The sequence below is a fragment of the Cetorhinus maximus genome, unplaced genomic scaffold, assembly GCF_964194155.1.
Source record: "Cetorhinus maximus unplaced genomic scaffold, sCetMax3.hap1.1 HAP1_SCAFFOLD_44, whole genome shotgun sequence".
In the NCBI taxonomy this organism is placed as follows: Eukaryota; Metazoa; Chordata; class Chondrichthyes; order Lamniformes; family Cetorhinidae; genus Cetorhinus; species Cetorhinus maximus.
This window is the reverse complement of record NW_027596099.1, coordinates 1335417-1349847: the sequence shown is the minus strand read 5'-3', so window position 1 is coordinate 1349847 and position 14431 is coordinate 1335417.

Here is a 14431-nt window from a genome sequence, read left to right as displayed (position 1 = left end):
TCAATCAACACATGAAGCATTATAAGGAATGACCCGTTCCTGTTCTACACTCGTAATAATTTAAGTATGTGCTACATTTAAACAAATCATCAAGTTTTGTTTGAGGGTTTATGAGTGTTTGTGTGGTCGTTATGATTTGCATTTCGTATTTTACAAGAAACGGATGTTTATCCTTTTATTTGAATTGATAATTCGCAAGAAAGCTCGCTTCGGATTTCTTATAATAACATCAGTAGACGGAGGAAACAGTCCCTCGCAAAACTGCAGAGCGTTCCTGCCAGGAGATATGTTGAGAACCAGAATAAATTACCCCATTTCTCTTCTTTGCACTAAACGCAATCATCAACTCTGGCCCCTCTCACTCAAACGCGTCTCCCCTCGCACTCATGAGTTCCACCAACACCCATGGGTACCTCCAGTAATTTGCACGCTCACCGGCCACTCCATGAGCCTCTATCACCGCTAAGTGTACCTATTATCCCCCGATTCCTCCTTCATTCATTTGTCTCCCAAAATTTCCCGCTCACCCGCAACTCACATCTCCACCCTATTCACACCTCCTTCTTTTAACCATTCACTGTATCCTGCCTACCACTGTATCACAGACATTTTTTATATCTTCTTTCAGGACCATTCATTTCAATACACCGGAGGATGCTGTAAGACATCTCCATCACATCTCAATCATACTGACAACTTTGGTACCAGAGTAATATATAGTTTTGACGTGTATTACCTTTCTTTGCAGTGAACCTAGTCACGATTGTGATCCTCAGGCGCAGGAGGTGTGGCCTCTCCAATTGTGTTACCCGTTACCTGGTGGCCATGGCAGTGGCGGATCTACTGGTCATTATCCTGGACCTGATACTGAGGCATATTCCAATTGTGTTTGATAGGTATTTTATTTTCCTGAAATCAATCAACGTGTGTAATATCCACGCCGTCCTGCTTTATGCAGCCACTGACTGTTCTGTGTGGTTCACTGTCACTTTTACCTTCGATCGATTTGTGGCCATTTGTTGCCCGAAGCTGAAAACTAAATATTGCAGTGAGAAAACGGCAGCTGTGATTCTGGGAACCGTGATGGCACTGAGCTGTTCAAAGAACATTTTCTGGTATTTTTTGCTCACAGGTCAGTACTGGCTGGTAAATTTCCCCTCGTTTTGTGGTTACACAGATGAGGTTCTGTTCTCTCCTGTCTGGGTAACCATCGAGTTCACCCATCACATTCTAACACCTTGTGTCCCATTTGTGCTCATCCTGCTCGTCAATATTTTGACCGTCGAGTACGTTTTATTGACCAGTAGGGCCCGCAGGAGACTCCGGGCTCACAGGAGTGGGGAAAGCCCCAAGGACCCAGAGGTGGACAATCGAAAGAAAGCGATCATGTTACTGTTTTACATTTCAGCCAATTTCATCGTTTTATGGGCAATGTTAATGTTTTTTTCCATATGGCTCCGGATGTATGATTTAGGCTTTAAATCTCTGTATCTACATTTTTTTGTTCTGGAATTGGGTTTCATGCTGCAGCTCCTGAGTTGCTGCACAAACACTTGGATTTATGCTGTGACACAGACTAAGTTCAGGGAGCAGTTGTGGAAAATGTTGAAATATCCCTTCACTTAAATTCTTTAATTAGTTCAATGATCAGAAGAGCTTAATCACTGACATTCCGAGAACATAATTTCACATTTCCAGCAGGGGACATGGGTCTGTCGCTAGGCGGAATGAATCAAAGGGAACTTCCTGACTTTTCACATTTAACCTAACTTTTTCAGCGGATGGCGGTGGGCGTTGGGATTGTTGGGGATCTGTGAGTGGGTTCGTTATCTGGGTGGATTAAATTACGTGGAGTTTCCTGAATTCTGTCATTGAATTTCATATCTCCAGCTGGCACGGAGGTGTGTATGTGGGATGGGGCTGTGTAGTACGTGTAGTGCGTTCAAGGGGTCCTTATGAACGGAACCGAATCACTCAGCTCTTCCAATATTTTCTCATTTCATTGCTCATCTTCAATGGAGGAGAATTGCTCTCACTGGGGGAACAAAGACACCTAGATTTTCCAGAATTGCAGTATTTTCTCATACTTACAGCGGGGGGTGGGGGTGGGGGGTGGGGGGGGGGGGGGGGGGGGGGGCGTCGAGACCGTGAATGTTCACTCACTGAATAACTTCTCCCATCCCATTTGCCGAGTGCAATGCTCATCGTCCCCTCTCTCACACAGGAAGGGCAGGAAACACAGCTCATGCCAGTTGCACACTTCCATTGCCCACAACACATGTTCTTTATTCATCTCTATCGCACTGATTGAACAGAAAACTAAGCCACTGTAGCCAATTTCCAAAAACGCTGGTGCAACTTTCCGCTGCTTCCCAGTAATTGGACAGGAATCCTACTTCCAACTCCTGATTGGAAGCCGAAATGGAATGCCCAGAAGGAAATGTGGTGCGGTATTGTCAGAGGAGCTGCGTTCACAGCTTGGAATTTTGGTAACCAACAACGGAAGTAAGATCACAAAGTGAAAGTGAGGTAGCAGAGGATACCAGTACATGGGCAGCAGACCAGCTCTCACTGGATCCTCGTGTTTCTAATGGGAGTGGGAGTCAATTGAGATTCAGCCAGGGGGCGGAGTTGCAGGGGATTTGGGGTGTGTGTGTGGGGCAAGGCGGCATAACTGCACTACGATCTCCCTAAAAGAGAGCCAGATTGACATAGTGAGAGATAAAGAGTATCCGGCAGGCTGTTTAACAGACAGAGAAAGATAAGGAGGAGTTGAGAAAGAGATAGAAAGTGTGAGAGAGGGGAAAAGATAGATAGCCTGAGATAGCGAGAGGTGGTGGCACAGTGAGAGATGAACATACTGGTGTGGAGAGAGACAGAACGACGGAGAGAGACAAAGAGATACAGAGAGATATAAAGGCTGGAACAGAAAGACAGTGAGAAAGGGAGAGACGGACAATAAGAGAGGGAGAGAGGGAGATATTGAGTGACAGGGGCGGGCGGGACGAATTGGTGATAAGAGATGGATAGGATGGGAAAAGGACAGAGAGTGTGGGAGAGACAGACAGACAAGGATGTTGAGAAAAAAACAAAGCCAAAAAGAGAGATAACAGGAAGGCAAGAGCAAGAGAGAGAGGGAGAGACCGGGAAACATATAAACAGAAATGATCCTTCAGCGCTGACCCTGCAACAGTGCAGCACTCCCGCAGTTTTGAAATTTGACAGTGCAGAATTATTTCGTACTGACCCACCGACAGTGCAGTGCTCCCTCAGTTCGGCCCACCTTTTGCTCTCACCCTCTCTCTTCCTCTCGCCTTCCTGTTACCTCTCTTTTTGCTTATTTTTTCTCAACACTTCTGCCTGCCACTCTCTCTGTCTGTGCACTTTTGACACCCTGTCTCTCTCTTCAAAATTCCAACACTCAGTACTGATCCTTCAACAACGCAGCACTCGACCTGTACCAACCATGCGGCAATTCAGCTCTGCTCCCGCATTGATGCTTCTGACGGTGTCCGACTCCCTCAATGCTGACTCTCAGGCAGTGCCGCAATTCCTCCGTAGTGAAAAAAAGACATCACAGTACGATACAGCACTGGCAATCTGACAGTGCAGAAATCCATTAGTGCTGCATGGGAATGCAAATGAGTTACAGTATTTCACATTACTGTATTTTGTCAAAAGATTCATCACACAGTTAAGGTAATCTGCCAGGAAACGTGCAATGTCAGAAGGCTAAACAGTCTGGAGGTGCTTTAGGAGAAGTCACATGACTCACTGCAGTGAAAATTAAACAAAATCCTGACCCTGTGCTGCTATTGTGAGGTTAAACATTTTATAGTGCTCGATCGGAGAGCTAGCTGGTAAATTTGGAAAGCAACATTGGAGCTGAGGGTTTGCTGTCAGACGAGTTGGATTCGATTCCTGCACTCAGTCAGTTTAGGGCCCTTTTTTCACACTGCAATTGTCAGGAGAACAACGACACTCAATCAAACTATTAATTACTGTTACATTGAAATACAGGCTGCCATTTTTGAACATCAAGAGTACTAATCCAACCTATTACGTCTCCCAGCACATTTTCCCTCGCCTGCGATAATGACCATCACAGGCTCATTGACCATGGATACTAACCGGCTTTTAGTGACCGGGGAGGGGAGCGGGCGCTTTATTTCCGCACTGCTGCCGTGCTCGATGTCGCTTTCTGGTCATCCTGAATGTCCCAGTGGTGACTTTTGTGAGGGTTTCAGCAGAGGGCAGCCGCGGATTGTACTTGTGAAATTAGATTTGGAAGGGTTTCCCTCTGTCAGGAAGCAGGGAATGGTGTCTGTCCTTTCAAATCGTCTCCAGTCTCCTGATGAGGAATATCTGGGAGTGGATGCTGTCCTGTTCTTTTAGTAAGTTCAAGCAATGAAAATAAATGGACCTTTCCGTATTATTGTACCGTGAACGTCTGCTAATTCATATCGATTCTTCCCTGTTAAAGTGGGTAGACATTAGGGTTGAATGGAATTGGGAGCGCCCTATAGGCCAGTATATAGAATAACTTAAAAAGTTGGAGACAGACAGTCAGAAGAAAGGAGGTGTCCTCCAATAGTTCGGATGTGACTGAACGTGTTGACCCAGGATCCGATCCGCAGCCTCAGCTGCCAGTTCAGTAAAATGCACATACAACATGCAACAACATGGAGCTTTATATCAAAGATTGCGGCTGGCGCTCAGTGAGATGGTGACTAAATTATCGAGATGTGTGTGGAAAATTAGGAAGGTCCTTTTACTGATTAAACGGGTTCGCAAATCTTTGACAATACAGCCAAAGTCTGAGAGAGCGGGACCCATTCACATACGCAATACATAAAAACTACGTTATTCTAGGAAAGGTGATCAACTACGAGAAGGTTGCTGTCCCCATGGCTAACTGAGTAAGGCAAGCGTCTTATACCTGGAAATAAACGGTGTACAATGAAGCCAAGATTAGTATTAGGCCAGATGACTGAGATAATTTTGGCACATGCAATACAGTTCCCAAAGCCAATTCAGTTGGAGACGTTAGGACATGCCTGGCAAGAAATGTGGGAACATGCATAACAAGAGCCTTCAAACACTCATGAAGCAAAAGAAGAACTAAATGTTAGTCACATAGCGGATGAGATTTGGGAATTAAGCAGGGGGTGGGGGTATGGAAATGGCAGCTGAATGTATTTTAAATGGCGCGAAATCCCACTCACTTATCACCAATCTGCTCAATGTATTTTAACCAGCACTAATTGTACGCACTTATCAACACTCTGCTGAATGTATTTTAACCAGCAATAAATCCCACTCATATATTACCACATTGCTGAATTTACTTTAAACAGCACTAACTCCCATTAACATATCAATAACCTGCTGAATGTGTTTTAAACAGCGCTAAATCCCATTCAATAATCACCACTCTGCTGCATGTATTTTAGCCAGCTCTAAATTCCATTGACTTATCAACCATCTGCTGAATGTATTTTAACCAACAATAAATCCAATTCCTGGTTGGGGAATCTTATAAAATTCGTAAAGAATAAAATTAGAGAATTAGTTTACTAAACATAACCTGAATATCTGTAAAGGTGCCGAATTTATGCTGATGAATTAAAGTCGCTGCACATACACGTTAATTTATGCGGTGAGTCAGTCGAAGATCAGACAGCAGTTAATGACTTTGGTGAAGTATCGGTTACGCACAGCATTCAGAGACTCAGCCAATCCGGGAGCTCCACCCGCTGTCTGACAGGCAGCTCAGCCAATCCGGAGCTTCACCCAGTGACTCACACAACCACTACCCCAAATCCCCATCTCCACAGTCACTCTATTAATTCACGCACCCCATTATTGAAAGCCACCTCATCCAATCGGAAAGCTTCACCAGGTGACCCACGATTCACTCAGCCTATTAGGTATTTCGTTGATATTCGCCTGACATAATCAGAGAAATCCGCCCGGTGACAGACACCTACCTCAGCCAATGAGGGAGCATCACTTGATGGCTAAACGTCGCAACAGCCAATCTGGGAATTAATTTGATAACTCCGGGCCGCCTTCCCTAATCAGGCAGCTGTTTCCAGTGCTTCACGGCCGTTACAGCTGATCGGCAAGTGTTATACACAGGCTGACAGAGATAAGGCACTCTTGTCTGCATGGATGACCATACCTGCAGGATGTAGCACCCGATTAACACGCTTGAGAAACGGTTTTGGAGCTGAACCGTCGGCTGGATGCACAGTGCTGCTTTCAAGAGGCGGAGAGTTATATTGATTGCATGTTATATATTTGTTTTTACACGCAGTTACCGCACGGTTTAAGGAAGTGCAGTCAGAGAAGGTATGAGTAATCACAGTCAGAAGAAAGGATGCAAGAAGGTAGTCAGGAGAGGCATAGAGTGCGTCTCATTTAAGAACAGTTTCTTACACTGTGTTGGAAAATGGAAGAAGTGTTTATTCCTATGGGGAATGCAGGCAGAGCCCAGCTGCCCAATTTGGGGTTGGAGAAAGCGAGGAACAACAATAGTGTAGGAGACCCAAAAGTGTGGGTCAACGTCAGGCGTATCAGCGGCCATAGGTGTGACTTCAGGACGGTGTGTTACTTTCCTGGAGCCAGGGTCAAGACTGTCATTGAACTGCTGCAAGGAATTCTGAATTGGGAGGGCGAGCAGCCAAATGTCGTGGTTCACATTCGTCCTAACGGCATTTGTACGAAGAGTGGTGCGGAGCTGCAACGAGAATTTAGGGAGCAAGGTAGCAGCTGGAAAGGCAGGGCATCAAAGATTGTAATTTCTGGATTAATTCCGATGCCACGTGCTATTGTGAAGAGGAATAGGTGGATAGAGTAAATGAATGTGTGGCTGAATATTTGGTTCTGCAGGACTGCTGGAGGTTCCTGGTTCACTGAGTCTGTTTCTCATAGAGCTGGGATGTGGGGAAGTCCGAGATGTTTTTCCCGAACCGAAAATGAAGCACAATTATTGCTTGGCAGGGCAGGTGGCCGGGGTGCAGACGGGAAGATAGAAAGTATATAGTCAAGTTAAGGCACAAGGGAGCTTGGCAAGGATGGATGGCATTTATTTTAATACAAGGAGTCCTGTGAGTCCGGCAGATGAATTGAGGCTGTTCATTAACACCGGGGAATATGGTACTTTTCCTCCCACAGAGATCTGGTGAAGGAAAGGGCAGGGCTGGCAGCTCAATATTCTGGGTATGGAATCCACAGTCGAGACGAGGCCGGCGTTGGGGGAAGGGATGCCGGAATAGAGGAGTTGGTATCACAACCTTGATCAATGAGTCAATTGCTGCAAAGAGGAAGGATGATACCTTAGAGGGTTCTGCACATGAGGCCATATGGTTCGAACTTAAATTCAAAAAGGGGCCAATTACATTGCCACCCCCAAACAACCAGAGAGATAGAAAGGCAGACATGTAGGCAACTCTCATGGAAATGTATAAATAACAGGTTTAAAAATAGTAGGAGGTTTCCACTTCCCCCTATTAACTGGGATATGCAAAGTGTGGAAGGTTTAGAGGCGGCAGAATTTTCAAAATGTACCCAGGGGTATTTTTCGATCCGGCAGATATGAATCCCAGAAGAAAGGGAGCGTTGCTGGGCCTATCATTTGGGAAGAAAGCTGGGCTAATGGCAGAACTTTTAACGGGGGAGAATTATGTTGATTATGTCGATAATTGAGTAAGATTTAAGGTAGATATTGAGAAGGATAAAATGTAGCAGATATAAAGCTCCTGAATTTGGGTGAGGCTGTTTTTTATAATCTAATACACGATCCCGTCAAAGTGGACAGGGAGCATCCAATTGTCCAAAAACCTGCATCAGGGCAGAGGGAGACTTGCAAAAATGAAATAGTCAGAGTGCGGGGACAAAATATTCCAGAGAGCCCTGGATTTCGAGGAATGTACTGGATTGGATAAGGAAAAACAGGAAGCTCCTCGTGGATGCCAAGGAATCAAAAGAGCGGAAGTCCTATAGGAATATGGAAAGTGTGTTTGGTTACTTAAATAAGGAAATTAGGAGAAGGAAGAGGGGGCATTGGAAAACACTGGCAGGTAAAATAAAGTAATGCTAAAAGGCGTTTTATAAGTATATTATGGTCCAGAGGATAACCAGGGAAAGAGCAGCGAGCATTAGGGACAAAAATGGCCATTTGTGTCCGGACCTGGGAGACGTAGATGGGAATTTAAATGTGCATGTTGCATATATATTTAGTGTAGATAGGCGATGTAGGTATAGAAAACAGGGACGGGGTCTGTGATGCACTTGAACAATTTGGGTTTGAGAGGGAGGAGATATTAGATCTTTTAGCTGACTTTGAAGTAGATAAATCCCCAGACCAAGATGAGATGTTTTCCAGGCTGCTGTGATAGGCAAGGAAGGAGATTGTAGGGTCCCTGACATTAATTTCAAAAGCCAGTCTCGCCACAGGAGAGTCCCTGATGATTGAATGCCAACGAATGTGGTATAATTATTCAAAACAGGTGCCGATAAACGAGGGATCTCTAAGCTTGAAAATCTAAAATCAGTGGGGGGAACCCTTCGGAAAAAACATCAGCGGGAGAGGCTTAACCTCCGCTTGGTGAGGCAGTGATTAATAAGGGATAGTCAGCATTATTAATCTGGACTGCCATTGACCTTTTTCGCAGTTAGTCTAAATATTCTGGTTCAGTTACTCCGGACAAGGTCTCTTGCAGAATTTTGATCCTGTTTGTACACTTATATTCCAAGAATGAGGTCCAGCAGTGCCTCATTTCTCTTGAAACTGGAAACACACTGCAGTAGATATGTTTCCTGAGCACAATGTAGGAACTGCTACTATCACTGTCTACAATCGAGAAATTGAACTCCCTCATTTTAAGTATTCTACAATATTTTCAAATCACTGCAATTTCCTTGCCAAATTCTTCCACCACATCACTGCCACTTATTGGTGACCTATAGACCACACCAAGAAATGTAATAACACCTACTTTGTTCCTTAGCTGTAGACAAATAGATTGTGCCCTTGCCCCTTTGGGTTATCCTGTCTCTCCTGCACTGCAACACTCTCTTTAAACAGTTCCACCAACCCTCCTCCATTTCTTGCTTAACTAAATTTCCTGACTATTCAGAATACAGGAGTATTCCAGACACAGTGCAGACCTTCATACAACCAGGTCCTTGTTACGCCCACAGAATCATACTTCCACATGGAAACCTGCTTGTGTAATTCACCAACCTTAGTTACCACAGCCTGAACATTCACACTGAAATGCCATAGCCCAGAATTAGACTTTATTACTTTCTGATTAATATGGCCATACCTATTAATTTTCCATTCCATGCACAAGTGCCATGTTTCCCTCACAATGTTCTGTATGCATTGTCATTCATCTACGATATTGTTTCGTGTTTCCCACTTCACAATTCACTTTAGTTCAAACTCTTCCTAGTAGCACAGCTAGAACGCCCACAAGAAGCTCTAGATCGGTGCAAATATACCGGCCTGTGCTGACCCCTTCTCCTCCAGAGCCAGCCTCAATGACATAAGAATCTAAAGCCCTTTCTCAAGAAACATCTTCCTCGGAACACATTCATTTTTTTGATCCTTCTATTTCGTTACTCCCTTGCACGTGACACTTGGAGTAATCTAGAGATTAGAATATATGAGGCCTTGCTTGCGAATTTCCAACATGGATCACTATGTTCAGACTGCAGGGCCGCAGTACTCCTCCTACCGACGCCATTGGAACCGTTGTATTTTCTGTTGTTGAAAGCTGCCCCTTTAGAATGCGTTTGTAGCCGATCACGGACATCGATCTTGGCGCCTTGGAGGGAACACAACACCCTGAACTAAAAGGGCCACGGTAATGCTAACTTACTCCCTAACTTTAGAAACATGTAACACTAATGCTCTTCTATGCTTCCTTTTTAACCCCCTTTATAGATAAGCCATCAGTGATGCCATAACCCTCCCTCTTTTTGCGCTCCTCAGAGAAACCAGATTGTCATTAGTATTCCGATGTGAATTCTCGTTGTGGAATATGTGGCACGCAGACTGCCTGCCACCTACCTTTCCTTATTTGAATGGTTGGTGTAAATCTATTCCCAATGTCAACGCATAGACATAAGCTGCAAGGTGACCAAATCGATCAATGCAAAATCAATACAAAATCAAAAAATCAATACAAATCTGTCAAAAACCTGGATTAAGCCCATTGATTCCAGCTGCCGATGAACTTCCAAAACCCAGAGCTCAATGTGCTGCCTTCGATGGCACTTCCTGCAGAAAATATTATCCAGGACACAGGCGACATTTTGTGGTTCCTACATTGCACATAAGGTACACTCCATAGGTTGGAGAAGTCTGCCATTCTCCCGTGTCTTCATTAAGCTCACTGACGCAAATAAACCTACCCAACACGAATAAAACTTACTAATACTAATAGATCTTTCCGCTCTGAATAAAACTTACTGATACAGCTAAATACGGATGATACTTAACACTCCTTACTTGATAATAAAATATTTGGCTCAGAGGTTATTCACTCGTTACTCATTGTTAGTACATAATAGTTTTAGCGCTTTGAGGCTGCAAGTTGTTTTGGGTTAAGTCCCTAAACTTCAATGCTCATCGGCCACGCAACTTACTCATACCCTTCGATTTCACACCTTGCAATTTGCCTCTGAACATTCGCTCTACATAATTGCCAGTCAATGACCATCTCCAAGTGGATAGAACGTTATTATCTCCAGTCTGAATACCACGACGGTATTGTCACTGAATCCCCAACTATCAACATCCTGGAGGTTATCAGTGACCAGATTTGAACTGAACTAGCCAAATAAATACCATGGAATTAAGGCCAGTACAGAGGTTCGAATTCTGCAGAGGCTAGCTCAGCCCGTCACACCACAAAGCTGGTCCACAATTTACAAAGCGCAAATCAGGATTGTCTTGGAATAACCTCTACTTGCCTGCATGACTGCAGCTCCAACAACACCCAAGAAGCTGTACGCCGTCCAGGACAAAGAATCCCTCTTGATTGGTACCACATCCACCACCTTTATAATTCACTCCCTCATCCACAGAAGCACAATGTCAGCAGTTTTTTCATCAACGATGAGCACGTGATCAACTCACGAAGGGCCCTTCCAACCCCTCGGCCTCGAATATGCATAAGCACAATAACAGCGGGTACATGAGAACAGCACCGCCAGGAAATTCACACCCAAGCCACTCACCTTCCAGACCTGGAAATACATCGTCGCCTCTGCACTGTCCCTGGGTTAAAGTCATGAAATCCCAACAGCACGGAGAGTATACTTACACCCCATGGACTGCGGCCGTTCAAGAAAGGAGCCCCTGTTGGGCAATAAAAATGTTTCTCTAGCTAGCAATTTGCATGTACGTGATAGAAAAATTAAACATAATGCCCCCGCCGACACTCTCAGAGAAGCACCAACAATGTATTTTATACAGAGCAATTGTTTCTCTCCAGTAACCACATGCAGGACAGTCCCAGCACGGGGTTACATACACAGTAAATCTCCCTCTAAAATTTATCCGATGAACACTCCCAGGAGATATAAGCATTGGGAGAGTCACAGAGCAAAGCACCCGCCACACTGCCCCCATCAATCAATCCCAGGACACTAACGGCACAGGCTAAATGCACCCTAAATCTCTCTCTATACTGTCCCAAATACTCACCACCAGGACAGTTGAAGCACCGGGTTTGATGCCGAGTAAAACTCCCTCAACAATGTCCCCATCAAACACTTCCAGGAGAGGGCTGCGTCCCTGACAAAAGGTCCAGCTGTCGCTACATCTCAGCGGGAGTTGAAATGCATTTTAATGCAGTGTTGTTTGGCAGTGAAAGAGATGGTGTGTTACTGGAGAATACTACCTCCTAGTAAAGCTGGTATGATGAATGGAGTCAGATTACTTTGGGGTGGAGTCTGGATGGAGTCATTATTACTGCAGCACACATGCATGGCAGTATCTCGGGTATGAAAGTAGTTATTAGCAATAAACAGTTCATGTTTAATCATACAAGTCTCGACGGCGCCTCCGGGAGTCGCCTAATAAGACTTTACATCATCGCGGCAGCTAAATGAATGATCTCAGAATCTCAAAGTAGCTGAAATAAATCCACGGATTGCCATGGTGTGACCGGAGATATCTTGTCAACATTGCTGGTGGAGTTAGAGATAGTTTTACGAAATGAAAACAGAAGACACAGAAGAAGTTTGCTAAGTTATGTAGCTTCCTTTGAGACGTGGGGGGCGAAGGACTGCAGTTGGGCATGTGGAAGTCCATTGCCAGGCTGCTCAAAAGTGCAGAATCCAGGAACATGCACTGATGACAAAAAGACAGAGCAAATTCACATACAAAGTGAAGAAATGAAAAAAGGATGACAAATGTATCAATTTTAGGGGAAATCCACTCTGATGAGGATAAGCACATGTGTGAGGCAGATTCCATAGACCTGGCCAAATCACTAAAGGCTGAGCAAGATACAAAATGAAGCCGTAGGTATGTTTTAAAGTAGGCAGCAGACTCAGGGCTTACCACATCAAGTGGGCAGCTGGATAAAGCTGTAACAACAGCTGGCAGCGTTCAACCAGGTGGCGCAGCTGAAGTGAATGTAAGTTTTATTTATACAATTAATGCAGTTATTTTAAACGGCACGCAGATTAGAGTGAAACCTGAAGCACTTAATGAAAAAAAAACGGTCCTTTCATTTGAACTCGGGTTCTGGCTGTTAAAAAAAAATGAATGTGGAGTTAACAGGCCTAACCTTTTGAACAGAAATGCAATGGTCACAGAGCAATACCGCCGAATACTAAAAAGTGTGGAAATTCATAGCAGGGGAACTAACAGCTACAGAGCCATCCTGAAGTGGGCAAAAAATGGATGTGGCACAGAGAGCCTTACATGCGCAACGGCATTTAAAATAATTAAATCAGGAAATGAAAAAGAAATGGCCATGGATAGGAAATTGCATCAGAGCCCCATTTTTGCTTCTGCAAGGGCTGAAGGGATATTTTTGTTTATTTAAATTATTGGATGAATCAGGTCTAAGCACAATATCTGGAGACGTCCAGGCCAGCACCACCTTTACGCTCATTTGCTGAACTTCGACGCCGAGTAATCCCAATGTAGTTCATTGATAAGTTCTCCACCTCCTTGAAATGAAACATTAAATGCCGTTCACAAATTTTTGAAACATCAAGTTGAGTACTCTGTAGAGCTTTACAAGATGCTCTAAACACCCTTAGCAGATTAACAAACGGCGGAAAGACGGCCTTTAACACGGTATATGAGGCACCAGAATGGTCGAAAACTTCCTGATACTCCCAGGAATCTGTCTTTATGGGGAGCCTGAGGCATGAATCCTAATTTATTTCCCTTTCAAAGACACAAAGTTGCTTCCGGGATTGTAGAATCAGCTGGTAGTGAGCCACAGGGGAATCAATAAAAATATCGATGTGGCACTGTGGAGGAGAAAGAGCTGCAAAAATATAAGACATTGCTTGTCTCAAAGCTGATCTGAATGATTGGAAGTGTCGGATTCAGGCTGGGCATGTAGATTTAAAAAAGCACCACACAATGCAGGCTTCAATGAGCCAGACTTTTTGAGGCCTGAACAAACAGAAGTTTGAGGTAAAGCAAAGGGAGCAGGGGGGAATAAGCACCCTCAGTTCCACAGTTGGCAAATAAAACCATGAGTTAGAAAGTCTCATCCATATATACAGCCAGGCAAAACAGTAGGGAGTAAACATACTCAAAGATGCTGCGAAATTGAAAGGCTGTCTGCAGGATGAACCTATATTCCTCCAAAAATCATCAGAAAATAAGATTTTGAATATTATTTGAGAAAAAAAATCTGCATTGGAACTATCAGCAGCATCAAAGGAACGTACTGAAGCTCAGGGTGAGTTGGCGTTACTTGGCCAAGAAAATAAATAATCGGAAAACAGCTGATTATCTGGCGTGTTTTAATAGCATTAATGAGTACATTACTCTTCAGCAGCATGAATGCAATAAAATCTCTCCTGAATAGCTGAAGCGAAGAAGAGCAGATGAAAATCGAGGAGCCCCTGCTGAATAAAAGGAAAGTAAAGATGATGCAATTCAAGCTTGACAGCGCGAAGGGAAACCTGGAGAAGCATCATGACACATTACAAATGCACCTAAGGCCAAATCATGTTCTTATGCAAAATGATGAAGAGAAGCAGAATGAATTTCATGTGACTCTGAACAAAATGAAAACCCAGTTTACAGGCAAGACACCACAATTTTCAATGTTATTGGAATAAGTCTAATCTGCCAGAAAAAAAGACAGAAGAGCTGAAGAAACAGCTGACATTGAAAGGAAACGTTAAAGCTCTTTCCAAAGCTGCGAGCAGGTAA